A 20202-nucleotide genomic window follows, 5' to 3' on the forward strand; every position below is an offset into this window, starting at 1 on the left:
CTTCTTTGTCTTTCTATATTGTTTTCTTCATCTTTTTAATTTTAATTTTAATTTTTTTTTTCTGAGTTTTATTGTTGCCTTAATCATTCATTAAGCTTGTCTTCATCATTCATTAAGTAGAATATTCTTCACATGCATGGGATCGAGTAATGACAGAGTTATCCACTTGAGTTGTCTTGACAAGTTTAATACTTATCAAACTATAAGGCTTTGATCACTTAATTGCTTCATTTTAAGTGGAAAACTTCAATTTTTACTATTAATACCAACTTTTTTTATTTTTTTATTTTTTTATTTTTAATTATGTCATCCATACAATTACCCTAAAATTATGTTTCCATCTTCCGTTCATCTCTATATACAAGATGGGTAAATTTACCATTAAATATGTAGGACATAAGTCTCATAAATTAAATAGTAAATTTACAAAAAAGACGATTAATATAATACTTTTGTTAATCGGTAGTGATGGAGTTAAAATTTGGAACTTCTTATTCTTCTCTTAGGATCTCATCAACTCTTCCACTCATGCAAGTGATTCATTTAACTATTAGAATCACAATTACATGCATATATATACTAAGAAATAAATCCCCAAATATATTGACTGCATTATTTCATGCTGAGATCCTGACAGAAGATCTTCATCCAAAGGGCTTTATCTTCTTCATATCTACCTAGTGCAAAGTCATGGAAGTTGTGATTTTAATAGCCACACTATTCGTGGAGCCTGTTTGGGATTGAGTTTGAGAAATAAAGCTTTCAAGTCAAAAAGAGCTTTTGAGCAAAAACTTCATTTTTAAGTTTCTGTTAAAAGTGTGTTTTAGCCATTTTTAGGCTTTTTGGACCCTTAAATGCGTTTTTAATTTTTTTACCAAACGAGTACATTTTTTTTTGAAACGGACTTTTTGAGCTTCAAAAGTACTTTTAGGCCTCTCAAACGCAATCCCAAACAGGCCTCTCAAACACAATCACTAGTGGTTTATATATATATATATAAACCACTAGTGATTGAGTAATTCTAGAAGTCTTTCTCGTGTCTCTCTTGAGTTTTCTTACGTTGCATGTATTTATTCAATAGCCTAGAAAGAGAAATGATAGCCTATAAGTTTTATATAAACCTTGAAATGCAATTGGAGCTTTTGGCCGAAATGCCTACTCATTGACCGGATGTACGCTCTCGTGCCAAAAACGTACGGTCAAGAGGTTAGACATCTGCCTTAGCCCCATTTGTGCAATTTAGGCCCAGCAACCCTTTACATTAGGTTAACCTAGTATCTTACTAGTAAGGATCCTCTAGTACTATGTATAACGGTTGTGTGTTATATTCCGTTATAACAGGATTTAGCAATGTCGGAAGATTCATGCGAGTATGCGAGGTAAGTAAACACTTACGAACTCTTTCTTTAAAAACGTGGGATATGTCATTTGACTAACAACGAGTATGATATGAGCATGTCTACAATTTGTTACTACTTGGTCACTGCTTTATTAACTAATTAATAAGATGTCGTATGACATGGTACACTGGTACATGTGATATAATGGCCATAAGCTTACTATATAGACTTCATTCTATGGTCAAATGTTTGTGTTGTTATATGGGCCTTGGATCTAATGGTTATTTTGTGATCGGCGCAGCTTTAACGGGTGGTCATTATAGGACGGACATCATTATTGATATTGGCCATCCGAGGTCGGACTCGGTCGTGCTGCTAGTGTTATGTACGGTAGCGTACAATGGCTAGGGTACCGGCATTGTATTACAGGTTCCTCGGGATAGCGCCAACCCTGCCGAGAAGGGGTAATATCTCGGGTAGACCATATATAAGAGTTATGACCTATAAAAGCATTATTCTTCCTACATTAAAATACTTAGTCGATTGCTGCCGGTAGTACACCACACTTTGGAAAACCAAAAGGCGATTTTATGGTGTATTAACTGAGACAACACCTTCTTTCGGATGTTTACTAAACTGCACGTTTATTTATGCTTAACTGAACTCATATCTTACCTAATTGTGAAGTTTACTTACTAAGTCATTAGACTTACGCTATTATTACCCCTTTTAGGATGTTTGTCACTAGAACCCAGGAATGGCCCAGCTGCCTCTACGGACCTTGCTTAGAACCTGCTTGCGGTCAACAGGTTTGTGTATTATTGTTATTAGTTGCTCCATGTCCTAATTTTAAGGAATATGCTTGTCCATTTTATGATTAGATAGTACACTCAGATTTTTATCACCTTCCTCTACATTAACTCTGATAATGCTTAAAGGAGCGATTCCTCATTTAGCCACAAGTTGGCTTAACTAGGGTAATTGCCAGTAACCCTGCCAGATTAGCTAAGGCTAATTTTGAGGGCGTTACAACACGTCAGCCCATGTTTGGCAAGGGTATGGGTTGCTACGTTAACAGTCCTTTTTATGTGGCATACCTCCCAAACCTGCATACTATTGAGCAGAATCTTTGCATCGTTAATTATTGTTCTGTATCTAATCTAGCAATTACCTTGCATGTTCAGGGCTTGAACAACCTCCAGTGAGTCCCCTTTTAGAATAATTTTTGAAAATCCCAGACCCACGCACGCTTCCACTGTCTTCCACGCTGCAATCGCTTCCGCTGTTGTAGGGGTCAGTGATGCTAGGTCTGATTGCTGCCATTGATGCCAACACTGCTCTCTCATGGTCATGGGCAATGAACCCAAAACCCATTATGTTCCCATCAACGTCAATGGCTGCATACCAGTTTATTTTAGTAAAACCTTCCTTCGGTTTAGTCCACTTTGTAGCCGCCAATTCTAATGGTTGTGCATTTGTTGTCCTCCTCCTAGCTTCTACTTTATAAAAATTGTCGAGCTGACTGTTAAGTGCCAAAATATTCATATTTTAGCCCTTAAACTTATATGTGTTAATTCCTTAGTATTGTTAGTTTATGCCATTTTATTCATTTTCTATATTTTTTGTGTCTCTGTTGGCCTTTGGAAGAAAAGGAAGAAAACTTGGAAGTATTGAGCTTAAAGAGCAAATTTGAGAAAACCTGGAGGCTCTGGTAGTGCGATCGATCGTAGGGGACCTGCGATCGAGCGCACTACAAGCGGAATGACCAGAGGAGCGCAAGGCGTGCGCTTATGCGCACACAAGGAGACTCGATCGCAGACGTGCAATGGACTACACACGGGCTATGATCGATCGCACCAGTGTGCTGGAGAACAATAAGCTGCGGCCAGAATGCCCTTTCCTTCCATATTAGGGTATTCCAAGTCCCACTTGTAATAGGACTAGACCCTACAAATTTTCTGAGTTTATTAGTGTAACAAGGACTTCTAAAGGCCTATAAATAGACCTCTTAGCTTCTAGGAAAAAGTGTGGAGAAGGAGGCACAAGTTCTGTAAAGGAACTGAAGGCTAGATCAAGAGGGGTTTGGATTTTTCTTCTCTTCCACCTTTTATTTTTGTTATATAGTTTATATTTTAATTAGGGCTAGATTGAAGCCCTAGTCATGCCTATTTATGATTTCAATATTGGGGTCTTTGCTACAATTATATTTTGATGTATTTAACTTGATTAATTTTTGTTATCTTGAATTCCTCATATGTGTTTGCTTGATCAACATATGCATGTGACATGGACTAGTTAATTAAATCAATTTGGATAATCGAGTCTTGGGTTTAATAAGAGTAACAAAAGAAATCCACACCGGGTTCTTGGGTTAATCAACATGGGGAATCGGGAGTAGACACCCATGCCCTAGGCCTCATGTGTTTGTCGATTTTCACAGATTTATGCTTTCTTAAAGGATAACTTAGTAGACACCCATGCTAAATCCTTTAAGAAAGAAAAGAATTAGAGTAGACACCCATACCTAATTCATTGCTTAGGGAGATAATAGCTTAAGGAGTAGACATCCATACCCTTAGGTTGGCAAACATTAAATATACCGGTATAATTGACGTATTGGCATATTGTTATCTTAATTAGTTTGATTAGTGGTAGATATCAAAACCCTAATCCTTTTTAGTTTTAGTTTAAGTTTATCTTTTATTGTATTTCTTTATACTAAATTCAATTGTGACAATTGAATTTTATCTTTTATTTAAATAGGAAATTACTTCTAAATATAATTTACCAATCTTCGTGGGAATGATCTCGTATTTGCCTACTATACTATCGTTTGATCTTGTGCATTTGTTAGTAAAACATACCAAGTATTTGTCTATTAATTTAGGTGGGTATTTGGCCCATCGTTGTGTTCATAAGACTAGCTAGTGAAGACAAGTCCCCCCCCCCCCCCCCCCCCCCCCAAAAAAAAAAAAACCATGTTGTTTCGCCTCAACCAAATAAGCCGAGCCACGACGGCAACTTTCTCCAGCTCACCTACCTCCAACTTCTCCACTAAACTTAGAAAAAGAGTCATAAAGCCAACCTCCATTTTGGGGTACTTCTAGACTTTATTGCTACATATGGCCCACAAATCGCAGGCAGCTTCATAGTTCCACAAAATATGCTCAACTAACTCCTCTTCTTGGCAGCAAATAGGGCACAAAGAGTCCTCGTGACTTCTTTTTTTATAAAGATTGAGCTTCGTGGGAAGAATATTATTGCATGCCTTTGAAAGAAACATCTTTGTTGGTGCAAGCACCTTCATGTTCCATACTATCTTCCAAATATTGCTGCCACCCACCAGAATTGAGGTGCTGTCATGACTGGCTTCTATTTGCTTTTTTGTAATATGGTATGCACTCCGCACTGTGAAATCCCCTTTTTTGTCCCCATCCATATCAACCTATCCTTTTGCCTCTGTAGGCATATTGGTATATTGCATACAACAATGGCCTCTTCTACATGAAGCACCTCATTTATCAAGGGGATATTCCACCAATTGGTCACTGGGTCAGTTAAGGAACTGACTTTTGCTTCGCTATCAAGGATCCGAATGGGTGTTTGTATTGTGATAAGTGCCAAATATTGCATATTTGGACCCCTTTATTTACATTAGTTAATCCTTTAGCTGTGTCGTTATTTAATATTTTGTGTTAGTTTTGTGTTTTTAGTATTTTGTAGGTCATTGAAGAAAAACTGCAGCTTTAAAGGAAAAAATGCGAAGTTTGGAAGAAAGCATACTTTGAGAAGACCTAGATTGTGTGGTTAAGTCTAACCAAATCCAAGAAAAGGTTAAATCAGATTAAAGTTCAGATTGGATAAGATTTCGGATCGGATTCAAATTCAGATTCTGCACATGTCTTAGTATTTTCATCATAACTCTCCGTTCAAATATCGGATTGAAGTGATTCAAACGGTATTGGAAAGCTAGCTCAAAATACTACAATTTGTTGTGAAATAGGATTTTCGTAATTCTGACAGTTTCTATGCCAAAATCGACCCGCAATTAAAGGACACAAATCTGGACGAATCCTATTCCGATTTCAGACTTCTATTTTAACTGGGAGACAGACCTCCGAATTATCTAGGTTTACTTGGGCTTCTAGGACTTCCCTAAGCCTATAAATAAACTTCTTTGCATTCAAGAAAAGTGACACAATCCTAGAGAGCAAAATTCTACAGTTTTTCTCTTTTTAGTTTAGGTTTTCTTTAGTTTAGGTTTTATTTTTATGTAGAACTAAATTCCCAACTAAGGTTGGGGATGTAGCCTCACCGATGAAGAACAACATCACTTTTATGTAAGTTTTTATTATTCTGATTTTATTGGGTTTTTTATTTCAATTGTTTTACTTTTAATCAATTGTATGGATTGATTCTTGGATATCTCTTGTGATTCAAGGATACATGTGATGATTTGAGATAATTTTATATGATTGATTGCTTGGCTTTTAACTCATAAAAATTGGATATCCCTTGTGATTTGTTCTACGGATACATCTGGTGTTTCAATTGAATTTGGATTCCTTTTGTGATTTGGTCAATGAATGGATACATGGGATGGTTTTGATTAATTCTTTGAAGCATAGTAAAACATATATATGATTTAATTTATGAGAACTTCAGATTAATATTGATGAACATAAAGTATGTTGTTATGATTTGGTGAGTGTGAATTCCCAAACCTTAGTACCTTTATCCTTAGATTTACTTATTTTATTTAGTTTATGTTTATCCTTTAATTTTCAAAACTCAAAAATCAAAACCGTTTTGGAACTAGATTAGGATTTAATTAGTTTAGATATAAATTGCTCTTTCAAAAATACAATTCTTTGTGGGATCGACCTCGCACTTGCAATCCATTATATTACAATCGATTCGTGCACTTGCGAGTTAAATAAATTTGCACACCATATTGCATATGTTGAAGGTGATGGGATCCACATGTCGCCCCAAATATTAATCGAAGTGCCATCACCAACCCTCCATATCAAGCCCTCCTTAAGCAGATTTTTAGCATTCCATATGTACGCCATGCGTAGGAAGGATTTCGCCCTAGCTTCGAATTAAGAAAACAACCATTCAGGTAATACTTTTGATGGAGGACTCTAGCTACCAAAGTCTCATGTTGCTGCAATAGTCGCCAACCTTGTTTGGCTAGTAATGCCAAGTTGAAGCTCTTAATGTTCTGGTATCCCATCCCTCCTTTCTCGTTCGGTCTGCCCAATCTCTCCCAACTCATCCAAGCAATCTTGGTCTCCTTATTTGGACATCATTGACACTGTTTTAGGCAACTGGAAGACACTCATAGTATATGTTGGAATGGCTTGGATTACAGCCTTCAAACGAACTTCTTTCTTTGCTTGTGATAACATTTTTTAAGTGTAATACCCCGATAAAACACCAAGTTTTAAAAGTCTAATAATTTACTATAAGTAGCTCAACTTCTTCAGTCCTTTTTAAGCAAAACCCAAGACACCCACTTCCTTACCGAACGTACACTAGGGGGATCACCTGAACGTACGCTCTTGACCTAAGTTCGTGCATACACTTGGGGAACCACCACAAGCGTTCGTTGACCAGTCTTTGAACCATTAGGTAATACTCAAATGTACGCCTGAACTTTTCTACTTATTGTGCAATAGTATACGAACGTTCACCCCTATAGTACCTAAACATTTGCTGACAACTCTAAAAAGTAATTTTAACTCATTCTCCACATTTTCAGAAGAAAGCACGCCTCAAGCTCCTCTATAAATCCTTTCCTTCTACCCTCAGCTCATCCTTACACCAAGAAACCCTAACCCTAGAGTGATGAGTGATTTTGAAGAAAAGATGGAAACCTTGGTGGAGTCTTGCCTTCTTCAAAGTAATTTCTAGACCATTCCCTTTTCCTTCATGATGTTATTATTGTTTTCTTAATATTACAAGTTTTAAAGATGCTATAACAAATTCTTGTACCCATTTTTTTCAAAACCAAGAATGATTTTGAAGAGCTTTGAACCTGCGTTTGTGTAGTGACCTAAATAATTAATTAGGCTTAAGACAGCTTAATTAAGGGGTTAATTGGACTTTGAGTCACTAGGGACACTTGAAGGGACATTTTTCAAATTTTTGAGTTATGAAGCTACAGTAGACGAACACTCGAGTGAGGGCCCACACGAGTGCTCGTTGACTTTTTGTTGATTGCTGGTTTTTGCCCGCGCGTGCCACCTGCAACTCAAAAACCCCTGGATAAACAGTAAACGAGCGCTTGACACCTTTTTGGTTTGATTCTTGAGTGTGTGTGAGTTTTTTTGACAGATCTATGGATCTAGCTGCTCAGGTCGATGCCTTATCTATCAAAGTAGACCAACTCATGGCAGCTAGGTTTGCCCAAACCTAGTTTCCTCACACTTACACACCACATAAGTCATGTTCATATTGTTTTAATCCTTATCAGCATGTAAGAAATTGTCCATTCATTAGAAACTACAAGATTAATGAGGATGATGCTTGCTATTCTTAACATGAGCATTGATGAGTGCCAAATATTGCATCTTTAGACCCCCTTAATTTACATTTGCTAAACCTTTAGCTTTGTTATTTCCTAATGTTTTTGGTTAGTTTTGGTGTCTTAGTATTTTGAAGGTTGTTAAGAGAAAACTGTGGTTTGAAGGTGAAAATTACAAAGAAGTGGGAACAAGTGAGATTCTGGAAGTTAGGTTTGAGCACACAGCACCACGCTCTAGCGCATATGCACTTGAGCCCAACAGGGAAACGCTCAAGTGCACTCCCGCATACACCCAAGAAGCAGCATCGAAGTCCTAGGTTTTTAGTATTTATAGCATTATTTTCTTTTGTAAAACACACATTGGAGGCACCATTCAGTCTAGAATTCTGACTTTTTGTCGTTTTAGAGTTCTGAATTCGTTTCCTCTTGTAAGTTTATTAATTTTTATGGTTTCAATTCATTTCATTATGCTTTTTGTGATCATGAGAGGCTAAAGCCCTCAACTAAGGTTGAAGATGAAGCCTCGTCATTGACAAAAAATTATATTCTCGTTATTTCGTTCGTACAATTCTGAGTTTCAATAAAAGTGTTGTTTTATTTCAATTCAATTAGTTGATTAATCTCTTTTAATTGAATGTTGTGATTGTTATGTGTTAAATGTTAGATATTCGATGTGTTTCATCTGACGGATACATCGAATCATTCGATTGAAATTGGATATGTATTGTGATTCGTGAATCAAACAGATACATTGGATGATTTGATTTCAATTGGGTATTCGTTGTGATTTGTTAAAGGGGTGGATACATTGAATGTTTTAATATATATTTTTGTGAAACATAGAACAACACATAGGGCTTTATTGTTTGTTGGTTGTATGAGCAAATAAGAGAGTATGCTATTTTGATTTGGCGAAGTGAATTCTGAAACCTTAATGCTTTTTATCATTTGTTTTAATCATTTTTATTTATTTTATCTTTTTGCACGACAAAATCACACAAAATTCGGAACTAGGTTAACATAGGATTGGTTTAGATAGAGATTAAATTTCATGACACAATTCCTTGTGGACTTGACCTCGCACTTGCATAAATTATATTGCACACGACTCGTGCACTTGCGAGTATCATTTTAAACCTTACAACAAGTTTTTGGGGCCGTTTTCGGGTAATTTTTTTGTTTGTGCAAATTGATTTTGTTCTTAATTGATTTTACTTTTTTACTAGTTTAGTTAGATTTTTGTTTTATTTTCTTTGTTGTAATTTTATTTTTATTTATTTTTGCTTTATTATCTAATAATAATAATTAAAAAAAAAAGTGTTTTGTGGTGTTTTTGTTTCTGTTGTAGTCTCTGCCAGAGGAACCAGTGCCGCTTGAGTGCACCAGCACAAGGGAAGAAAGTGAGAGCCGCACCTGGGCTCGATCATTCTACGCTTGGGCTCCAGTGCACTGCACATGCACGCTCGAGCACACACCATTGCCGCTTGAGTGCACCAGCACAGTAGCAGCACACCTGACGGACCAGTGCACACCTACGCTCCATCATTCCTCACCTGCGCTTGAGCGTACCTCTGCAAATAGCCTTAGCAAACCGGCAGCAGCTCAGTAGAGAAGCTTTTTTCAAATTCTTTTCGGTCTATTTTGTAAGCAGTTTATTTTCTGTTTTTACTTTTCTTATTTTTGTGAATATTTTGTTTTTGTTAGTTAGTTTATTTTAGCATTTTTGTTTGGTGGATGCTTGGTCAGAGATCCTTAAACCTAGAGCTGACACTTTTAGATCCCGAATTGGAAAGAACTCTTCGGAGAAGTCATAGAACACCTGCTAAGTTAGAGACTGTTGAGATGGGAGACCAACCTGTACCGAAGAATGTGGACCTCACTAGATCTCAGGGGCATTTGTTCACAGCTGTTGCGACAACTCTCCTTCGTGTATAGTTTTGCCCCCAACTAATGCCACACATTTTGACCTTAAGCCTCATGTTATCCAACTTTTACCGTCATTCCACGGTTAAGAGATGGAAAACCCTTACAGTCATGTGAAGAAATTCAAGGATACGTGTGCAACATTCAAGTTTTAGAACTTTTCTGAAGAGTCTATTCATTTGAGACTGTTTCCTTTCTCTCTTCACGATAGAGCCAAGGCATGGTTGGATTCTAACATGCCCATATCTACCACATCGTGGGAAATATTGTTGAACAAGTTCTACAATAAGTTTTTCCCGATGTCCAGAGTTAATGAGTACCAAAAGGAAATTAGTTCTTTCACTCAGGAGGAGAATGAGAAGTTTTCTGAGAGTTGGGAGCGATTCAAAGACTTACTGATAAAATGCCCTCCACATGGATATGAGAAATGGAGACTCATTCAGTTCTTCTACCAAGGATTGACTCAATCGAACCGTAGTATAATCGAGTCTATGAATAGGAGGGTATTTTTAAGCTTAATGGAGGATGAAGCAGACAAAGCATTGGATAAGTTGTCCAACAACTCGCAGCAGTTGGATTGTTCAAGTTGTCAGGACAAATCTGCATGTATTCCAAAGAAAGGAGGCATCTATGAATTGAAAGAAGACACGGATATAAGGATGAAGATGAATGCTCTCACCAAAAAGGTCAACGCTCTCACAATGCGTCAGTCCATTAATGCAACCAATGCATTCAATGTTGATAGCTGTTCCATCTGTGCTTGTCCTATGCACTTAGCACAGAATTGTCCATCTCTACCGACTTTTGCCGAGTGCCCAATGAAACAAGTGAACGCTTTCAATGATTACCAGAAGCAAGCAAGTGGACCATACTCGGAAACCTACAATCTAGGGTGGTGGAACCACCCTAATTTCTCATAGAAGCAGAACCAATCGATGAATCTGGGAGGAGCCCCTCATCATGCCCAAAACCAATACCCTTTAGGATGCCATCCACCGGTTCAAAATCATGGTTGCTCGGCTCATCCAACGCCACCCCCTACTTACCAATCACCCAATCAAGTGCCAGCGTCTTCTTCACAGTCTACCTTGGAAGACACTCTCAAGGCCTTCATGCAACTCACAAGCCAATCTATAAGTGAAGTGAAGAATGCTACTATGGTGAATACCCAAGCGATTGCCAAGATGGGGAGTCAGATTGGACAGATAGCCAATCACTTGGGTGAAAGAGAGAAGGGAAAGTTCCCTAGTAAGCCCGTGCCTAACCTTAAGGGACAATTTGCAGTTGAAAATTCTTTAAGTCTTGTGCACGGGCAGGAACATGTGCAGGCAATTGTCATACTGAGGTTAGGAAGACAAGTGGACAATCAAATGGTTCTGCCAAAAGAGAACCCTGCTGTGCCTTGTTGTGCAAATTTATTTAACTCGCAAGTGCACGAATCAATTGTAGTTTAATGGATTGCAAGTGCGAGGTCGATCCCACAGAGAATTGTATTTTTGAAAGAGCAATTTATATCTAAACTAATTAAATCCTAATCTAGTTCCAAAAGGGTTTTGATTTTTGAGTTTTGAAAATTAAGGGATAAACATAAACTAAATAAAATAAGTAAATCTAAGGATAAAGGTACTAAGGTTTGGGAATTCACACTCACCAAATCATAACAACATACTTTATGTTCATCAATATTAATCCGAAGTTCTCACAAATTAAATCATAGATATGTTTTACTATGCTTCAAAGAATTAATCAAAACCATCCAATGTATCCATTCATTGACCAAATCACAAAAGGAATCCAAATTCAATTGAAACACCAGATGTATCCGTAGAACAAATCACAAGGGATATCCAATTTTTATGAGTTAAAAGCCAAGCAATCAATCATATGAAATTATCTCAAATCATCACATGTATCCTTGAATCACAAGGGATATCCAAGAATCACTCCATACAATTGATTAAAAGTAAAACAATTGAAATATAAAACCCAATAAAATCAGAATAATAAAAACTTACATAAAAGTGATGTTGTTCTTCATCGGTGAGGCTTCATCCCCAACCTTAGTTGGGAATTTAGCTCCACATAAAAATAAAATCTAAACCTAAACCTAAACCTAAAGAAAAACTAAACAAAAGAATTTTGCTCTTTGGGATTGTGTGTATTTTCTTGAATGCAAAGAAGTCTATTTATAGGCTTAGGGAAGTCCTAGAAGCCCATGTAAACCTAGATAATTCGGAGGTCTGTCTCCCAGTTAAAATAGAAGTCTGAAATCGGAATAGTATTCGTCCAAATTTGTGTCTCTTACTTGCGGGGCAATTTTGACATAGAAAATGTACGAATTACGAAAATCATATTTCACAACAAATTATAGTATTTTGAGCTAGCTTTCGAATGCCGTTTGAATCACTTCAATATGATATTTGAGCGGAGAGTTATGGTCAAAATACTAAGACGTGTGCAGAATCTGAATTTGAATCCGATCCGAAATCTTATCCAATCTGAACTTTAATCTGATTTAACCTTTTCTTGGATTTGGTTAGACTTAACCACATCATCTAGGTCTTCTCAAAGTATGCTTTCTTCCAAACTTCGTATTTTTCCCTTTAAAGCTGCAGTTTTTCTTCAATGACCTACAAAACACTAAAAACACAAAACTAACACAAAATATTAAATAACGACACAGCTAAAGGATTAACTAATGTAAATAAAGGGGTCCAAATATGCAATATTTGGCACTTATCAAACACCCCCAAACTTACATTTTGCTAGTCCCTTAGCAAAACAAAACAAAACATAAAATGAAAGCAAGAAACATAAATCCTCTTTCGTGGGAGAGACGATTGCATTTAGCATATGCAACAAGCCTTTTAAACCCCTAGGCATCCCTAGTGGACGAGTGAAGTCTCGTGAGGGCTTAACAGGAATGATACCCACAAACATTGTGCACTATGTTGTTAACAAGAAAGAAGTTTCACATAAACCATAGTTCTTATTCATGAGCAAACTTAAAAAGACAAACACCATAATAACAGTCAAAAGGAAATCCAAAATCAAATTACTCATAAATGGACAATTGAGACCTCATATGTTCTAAAAAGTGTAAAGTGTAATTAGCATACAATCATGAAGCTTTCTGCTTAAACTCAAGACAAGTTCCATAAAATTTGAAAGAATCCCTAACAAATGAAACAACAGAGGCAAGATATGCAATTTTTTTTTTTTTTTTTTTAATAGGCCTTGCAATGTCTAACTCCCTTAAGCTTTCTAATTGACTCATGTAACAAGTGTTAGGCCAATGACTCCCAAGCCAGGTGGCTTTAGGGCACTAGATGTAGAACATCTCTAAGGGCTTATTAACTTAAGTCAAAAAGGCTACGAAGTCAGATTAGCCATATCATAAATTAACACTGAACTTCACACATTTTGACGCGAACACTCAATGCTTAACGAGGCAAGAGGTCCGGTTACTCAGTGAAAAACTCAACATGATCTTTATTTTCTTTTTGCTTCTCTTTTTTTATTTATTTTTCTTCTTCTTCTTCTTTTTTATATATATCTTGCAAGCCAATGGTTATTCATCAATAGGTCATCCAACAAATCTCAAAGAGAACAAGCTTAAGCTCAAACATCATACCTCACAGAAAACATGCTAATGTGCTCATAAAAATTTATCTCAAAACAAGTGAAATCTCTTTTACCCAAAAATAAGTCAAATGACTCAGACTCCTAATGACATAATGATGTGTTCAACCCTTTAAGCGAGCTACTGAAATGTAAATCACAGTTACAGTTTAACTCAAGCTTGACAACAACATTTTTTAACACAAAATTACAAATAAAAAAAATAAGAACAAAAATAAATAGACAAAGTCTTTTTCCATACCCCCAAACTTGAATTACACATTGCCCTCAATGTGTAGTATAGAAATACATTACCGGAAGTAAGGAAATCGGAGTGTGAACAAGGCTAGGGCGTCCCCTAAACTTAAACACCAAGACACTTGTCAACAAAAAACTAACAGCAATATTTTTTTCACAGAAACAAAACATCAAAATATCAATTGCTGTTAGAAACAAAACAAATAAATAGAAATGCAATATAATGAAAAAGGAAAGAAAGAATTTGTGGAGTGAAGTGCAGAAAATAAACTGGAGGAGAAAACGTTACAGCGCTTTCCCCGATCATGCGGATGTCCAACCAATCCCTTCCACCCCTTCTTCTTCAAAACTTCATACCCCTCTGGAAGGAGATTTCGCCATCTTTTGTAGAATCTCTTACTTCGAAGGATCTTCTTAGAAAAGTGGTTCCTAGATTTGTGTGCTTGTGTGCACAAGTCTTTGAGTATCTTGACATAAGATGGCTCTTTGATACATTCAGGCGATGAAGCTTTGGGCTCTTGATATGTCTTAAGAGGGACAGTGATGCATGCCAGAGCTTCAGTACTCACTTCCATGTCACTGGGTAGATCAGGATCTGTTGGTGGCTCACTGTTCTCATGGTGCTCAACTTGCTCAGGGTGTTCAAGTTGCTCCTCTTTCTTTTCCTCCTCTTTGTTATCTACAATTTTCCCACTCTCTAGTGTGATGGTGACTTGGGCATGCTCATGATAAGAATTTTCGGAATCATCCTCATCAATCATGTAATACCTTTCAGCCATTAGCTGACTTTGAAGCTCTTCTTCCTCTATTCTATTGAAGTCAGCAACTAGATGACTAATCTGTCCTTCTATCTTGGACATGGCCTGCTTAAGTTCTTGTATGTCTCTGCCATTAGCCATGTTGGAATTCCTCAGCTCCTGTACAGCTTGATTAGTAAAACCTTTTAGCTCTTGTATAGCTTGGGAGTTGGAATTCTTGAGCTCTTGTATAGCTTGGGAGTTGGACTGGTCGACTTTTTCTATTAATGTTTTCATCATGTCTTCCAGTAATGACTGTGGTGCAGGCTGTGGCTCTTGAGTGGTAGACTGATAATTAGGAGGTTGAGCTTGATGATCGAATTGTGGATATTCTGAATGGTGCAATTCATCAAATTGGTGAGCATAATTTCTGTAGCTTGAGCTGATCCTGAGAAATCATATTGGTTGCTCCAGTCCGGGTTATAACAATTGAAATTTGAATCAAACCCCGGGCTAGAGACACTAGTGTTCATTTGTTCATATGAAAAGTTAGATCTAGCTGCTCTGATTTGGTATAATTTGTCCCATAAGTCATCGAGCTCAGCTCGCAGATCTGGACAATTATTTTCCTCATGATAAGGATTGAAACAAAATGAACATGGTTTATGTGGGTAAAAATTTTGAGGATAGTTGGTAGGAGCTGGTGTCCTATAACTAGGAGATGCATTAAAATCATTAAAATGAAAATTCATGCTTCCCCTCACTTTTTAGCATGCAGATATCCCACATAAAATATTAACCAATTTTTTTTTAAAAAAATAAAATAAACTAAAAGAACAGCTAACACAAAAAAAATGAAAATGAAAATTTAAAAACTCACAAAAAGGACCAAAAATAAATTTTTGGCAAAGATCTACGGAACTGCTGCTTTTGCTATGAGTGCGCTTGATCGCGCTGATGTGCGGAAGGTGCTGCGGCAGAACTGTAAAACAAGCCAAACAAAACAAAAAACAACAAGAACAATCTTTTTTTTTTTTTATTAGTAACACGAATAAAACAAAACAAATTGCAGAAAAATAAAATCCTAATTATAACTAGTAGAAGAATAAAACTAATTTAGAAATAAATTGGTTTAAAAAATTGAACAATTCCCCGGCAACGGTGCCAAAAACTTGTTGTGCAAATTTATTTAACTCGCAAGTGCACGAATCAATTGTAGTTTAATGGATTGCAAGTGCGAGGTCGATCCCACAGAGAATTGTATTTTTGAAAGAGCAATTTATATCTAAACTAATTAAATCCTAATCTAGTTCCAAAAGGGTTTTGATTTTTGAGTTTTGAAAATTAAGGGATAAACATAAACTAAATAAAATAAGTAAATCTAAGGATAAAGGTACTAAGGTTTGGGAATTCACACTCACCAAATCATAACAACATACTTTATGTTCATCAATATTAATCCGAAGTTCTCACAAATTAAATCATAGATATGTTTTACTATGCTTCAAAGAATTAATCAAAACCATCCAATGTATCCATTCATTGACCAAATCACAAAAGGAATCCAAATTCAATTGAAACACCAGATGTATCCGTAGAACAAATCACAAGGGATATCCAATTTTTATGAGTTAAAAGCCAAGCAATCAATCATATGAAATTATCTCAAATCATCACATGTATCCTTGAATCACAAGGGATATCCAAGAATCACTCCATACAATTGATTAAAAGTAAAACAATTGAAATATAAAACCCAATAAAATCAGAATAATAAAAACTTACATAAAAGTGATGTTGTTCTTCATCGGTGAGGCTTCATCCCCAACCTTAGTTGGGAATTTAGCTCCACATAAAAATAAAATCTAAACCTAAACCTAAACCTAAAGAAAAACTAAACAAAAGAATTTTGCTCTTTGGGATTGTGTGTATTTTCTTGAATGCAAAGAAGTCTATTTATAGGTTTAGGGAAGTCCTAGAAGCCCAAGTAAACCTAGATAATTCGGAGGTCTGTCTCCCAGTTAAAATAGAAGTCTGAAATCGGAATAGGATTCGTCCAAATTTGTGTCTCTTACTTACGGGGCGATTTTGACATAGAAACTGTACGAATTACGAAAATCATATTTCACAACAAATTATAGCATTTTGAGCTAGCTTTCGAATGCCGTTTGAATCACTTCAATCTGATATTTGAGCGGAGAGTTATGGTGAAAATACTAAGACGTGTGCAGAATCTGAATTTGAATCCGATCCGAAATCTTATCCAATCTGAACGTTAATCTGATTTAACCTTTTCTTGGATTTGGTTAGACTTAACCACATCATATAGGTCTTCTCAAAGTATGCTTTCTTCCAAACTTCGCATTTTTCCCTTTAAAGCTGCAGTTTTTCTTCAATGACCTACAAAACACTAAAAACACAAAACTAACACAAAATATTAAATAACGACACAGCTAAAGGATTAACTAATGTAAATAAAGGGGTCCAAATATGCAATATTTGGCACTTATCATGCCTCAATGGAAAGATAGTGGCAACAATGAGGAAAGAGAAGCTGAGCCATCTAGAGCCACACCCATTGTTGAGGATCCTTCAAGGTTGTTTGTGCCTAAAGCACCTTACCCTGAAAGATTACAAGCGCCTAAGAAAGGAGGAAATTTGAGGATATTCTGGAGGTATTTAAGCAAGTCCAAATCAATATCGTATTTTTGAATGCCATCCAACAAGTTCCATCATATGCCAAGTTCTTGAAGGACTTGATTACTGTCAAAATGAGAACGAATGTCCCAAAGAATGCATTTTTGACTGAGCAGGTCAGTTCTATCCTACAATGCAAGTTGTCCATCAAGTACAAGGACCCTGTGTGTCCTACCATATCTTGCATGATAGGAGTCAGTCGGATTGAAAGGGCGTTATTGGATCTTGGAGCAAGTGTGAACCTACTGCCCTATTCAGTCTACTTGCAATTGGGGTTAGGGGAATTGAAGCCCACATCTATGACACTCGAATTGGCTGACAGGTCGGTGAAGATTCCAAGGGGAATAATTGAGGACGTGTTGATTAAGGTTGATAAGTTTTATTTCCTTGTGGATTTCATTGTGTTAGACACAGAGCTAGTTCAGAATGTTGGAATTCAAATACTGGTGATTCTAGGGTGAACTTTCTTAGCTACGGCTAACGCCTTGATTAGTTGTAGGACGGGGGTAATGAAGATCTCTTTTGTGAACATGATAGTAGAGCTGAATATCTTTGATATTAGCAAGCAGGCACTAGAATATGATGAGGTCATACATGTATGCTTTATTGAGGAGATAGTCGGTGAATCAAGCATAGAGGACCTCTTGGAAGGATGCCTTGCTTAATTTGGAGAGGATTTGGACTTAAACAAGTTACTTGAGCAACCAGATGCAATTTTGAAGTCTGCTCCAGTGACAAGCAGTGACGATTGGGAGATAGCATTTCCAAAGCCTCCCAAGAAGGAACTTAAGCCTTTACCAGACACTCTTAAGTATAAGTTCTTCGATCCAGCCGAATCTTTGCCTATAATTATAGCTTCTGACTTGGTTGAAGCTCAAGAAGAGAAGTTTGATGTGTTGAGAGAGCATAAGGAAGCTATCGGCTGGACCATAGACGACATCAAAGGAATCAGCCCCTTGGTGGTAATGCACAAGATACATTTGGAGGAGAATGCCAAGCCATCGAGGGAGCCACAAAGGAGGCTAAATCCAACTATGCAAGAAGTTGTGAGAGCAGAAGTGATTAAGTTGTTGGATGTAGGGATCACATATCCAATTTCTGATGGCAAGTGGGTGAGCCCGATTCACGTTGTGCCTAAGCAGGCTAGGTTGACGGTAGTGAAGAACAAGGATAACGAGTTGGTCCCAACTCATATTCAGTTAGGATGGAGGGAGTGAGGAAATTGTTGAGGAGGCTGTTAATGAGCCAAGTCTTGAGGACCCTTTGGGAGAGTGCTTTGCTCAATTTGGATGTGATCTAGACCTTGACAAGTTCCTTGAGCAAGCTGAGACTTTTAATGTGTAACGACCCCGATGGAAAAAATTAATTAACTAATAATTGACCCCACAGTTCGTCTCTCAGCCCTATCCCTTACGGGACAAGACTTAGGGATCACAACCTCTCCTACACGAGAGACCTCAGCAGAAGACTTTTAAATTATAGGGATAGAGAGCAGTAACTAAAACAACCACACATTCATACACCAGAGTAAACATAATACCTCATATCATAAAGATAAGTCACCAATGTATTGGTCATCACACCTTCATTAGAACAAAATATTACATCCCCAAATCATAATTGTCTTACAAAATATCAACAGATCAAATCTTAAGCTTAAGTAGGGCATGTCTGCTCTGATGGTTCCTCCATCATCCCACATGGACTTCAACTACTTAGAGTCTATATCCTAAAAAATGACTCGGATCAAGTTCAACACAACTACCCATGTGTAATCCGAAGGCATCCTCGTCTAGGTTAGCTAAACTGAGCAATTATTCATAGTGGAGGGGGAAAACATAAAACGAAGGGGTAAGTCTAAAGACTTAGTGAATGTCAATGCACATAATACACATGCTAGTTTATTGATGAACTCTATTTGATAAAGTATGCAACAGTTTAATCATGACAGTTTTCCATAGGTGTGATATAGGTATATGATACATGTTTATAATCATTAATTAACAGTGATAGTTCAACAGTATGGTCAACCCGAGATATTACTCATTCTCAGCAAGGTTGGCTCTGTCCCAAGGGACCTGTAATACAACACTGGTGCCCTGAATATTGTACGCTACTGTCCATAACACTAGTGGTATGACTGAGTCCAACCTTAGGTGGCCCACATCACTAATGATGTACATCCTATAGCAACCGATCGCTAAGGCTACGCCAGTCACGAAACAACCATTGGATCCAAGGCCCATATACAACACACACATTTGACCATAAAGTTAACATATATAGGAAGCCTATGGCCGTTATCCCGCACGTACCGGTGTACCATGTCATACAATGTAATTTATCTTGTCCATATTTTACATGCATGCTTTTACAAGTCTCATTTTCGTTATCATGTTAAGTACAACGTTTTTCACAAATGCTAGAGTTCAAGTGTAGCAGAAAATATATTTCCGTGAGAGTTGCAAATATGCATGTTTTGGTACACAAAATAGACGTGCAAATATGGAAAAATAAATGGCCAAGCATTATGTGAGTTAAAACTCACCTGGTTCGATTAAATCCTCCAAGTAATCCTCCAACAAGTTCGGGTTCTCCAAATCTCTTGAAAATCCTCTCATTAGTCCTAAGTTCACTAAAACAAACCCTAGCTTGAAATCAGGGGGTGTTGGGTGCTTGGCCAAAAAGGCCATCTCCTGAACGTCCCTGGGCGAGCGCTTCTCCTAGGGACGAGCATTCGTCCAGTAAAGTCCAGGTGAAAAACCTCATTTGACCCACTTATTTCCCGGGCTTTCTAACAGTCTCTTATGCTATCAAGAGGCTTTATAACAGTATTCTAAACCATAACAACGTTTCTAACAGTAAGATTAAATCTAGGCAAGAAGAAACGTTTCCTTAAGCTTCTGGGTGGAGAAAATTGAATGGGGGTGGATGGGTATTTATAGGGGGTAAGTCTGAGGGCAAAATGGTGAATAACAGGAAAGGGGCGAGCGCTCGTGGTACTACTGGGAGCGAGCGCTCATGTACTGTTGCTCAGAGGGGTTAGGTGGCAAGTGACACATGTGGAAAAAAATCAGTGGTCAATAAAAGGTCA

Source organism: Corylus avellana, chromosome 6 (genome assembly GCF_965113065.1).
Source record: "Corylus avellana chromosome 6, dhCorAvel1.hap1.2, whole genome shotgun sequence".
NCBI lineage: Eukaryota > Viridiplantae > Streptophyta > Magnoliopsida > Fagales > Betulaceae > Corylus > Corylus avellana.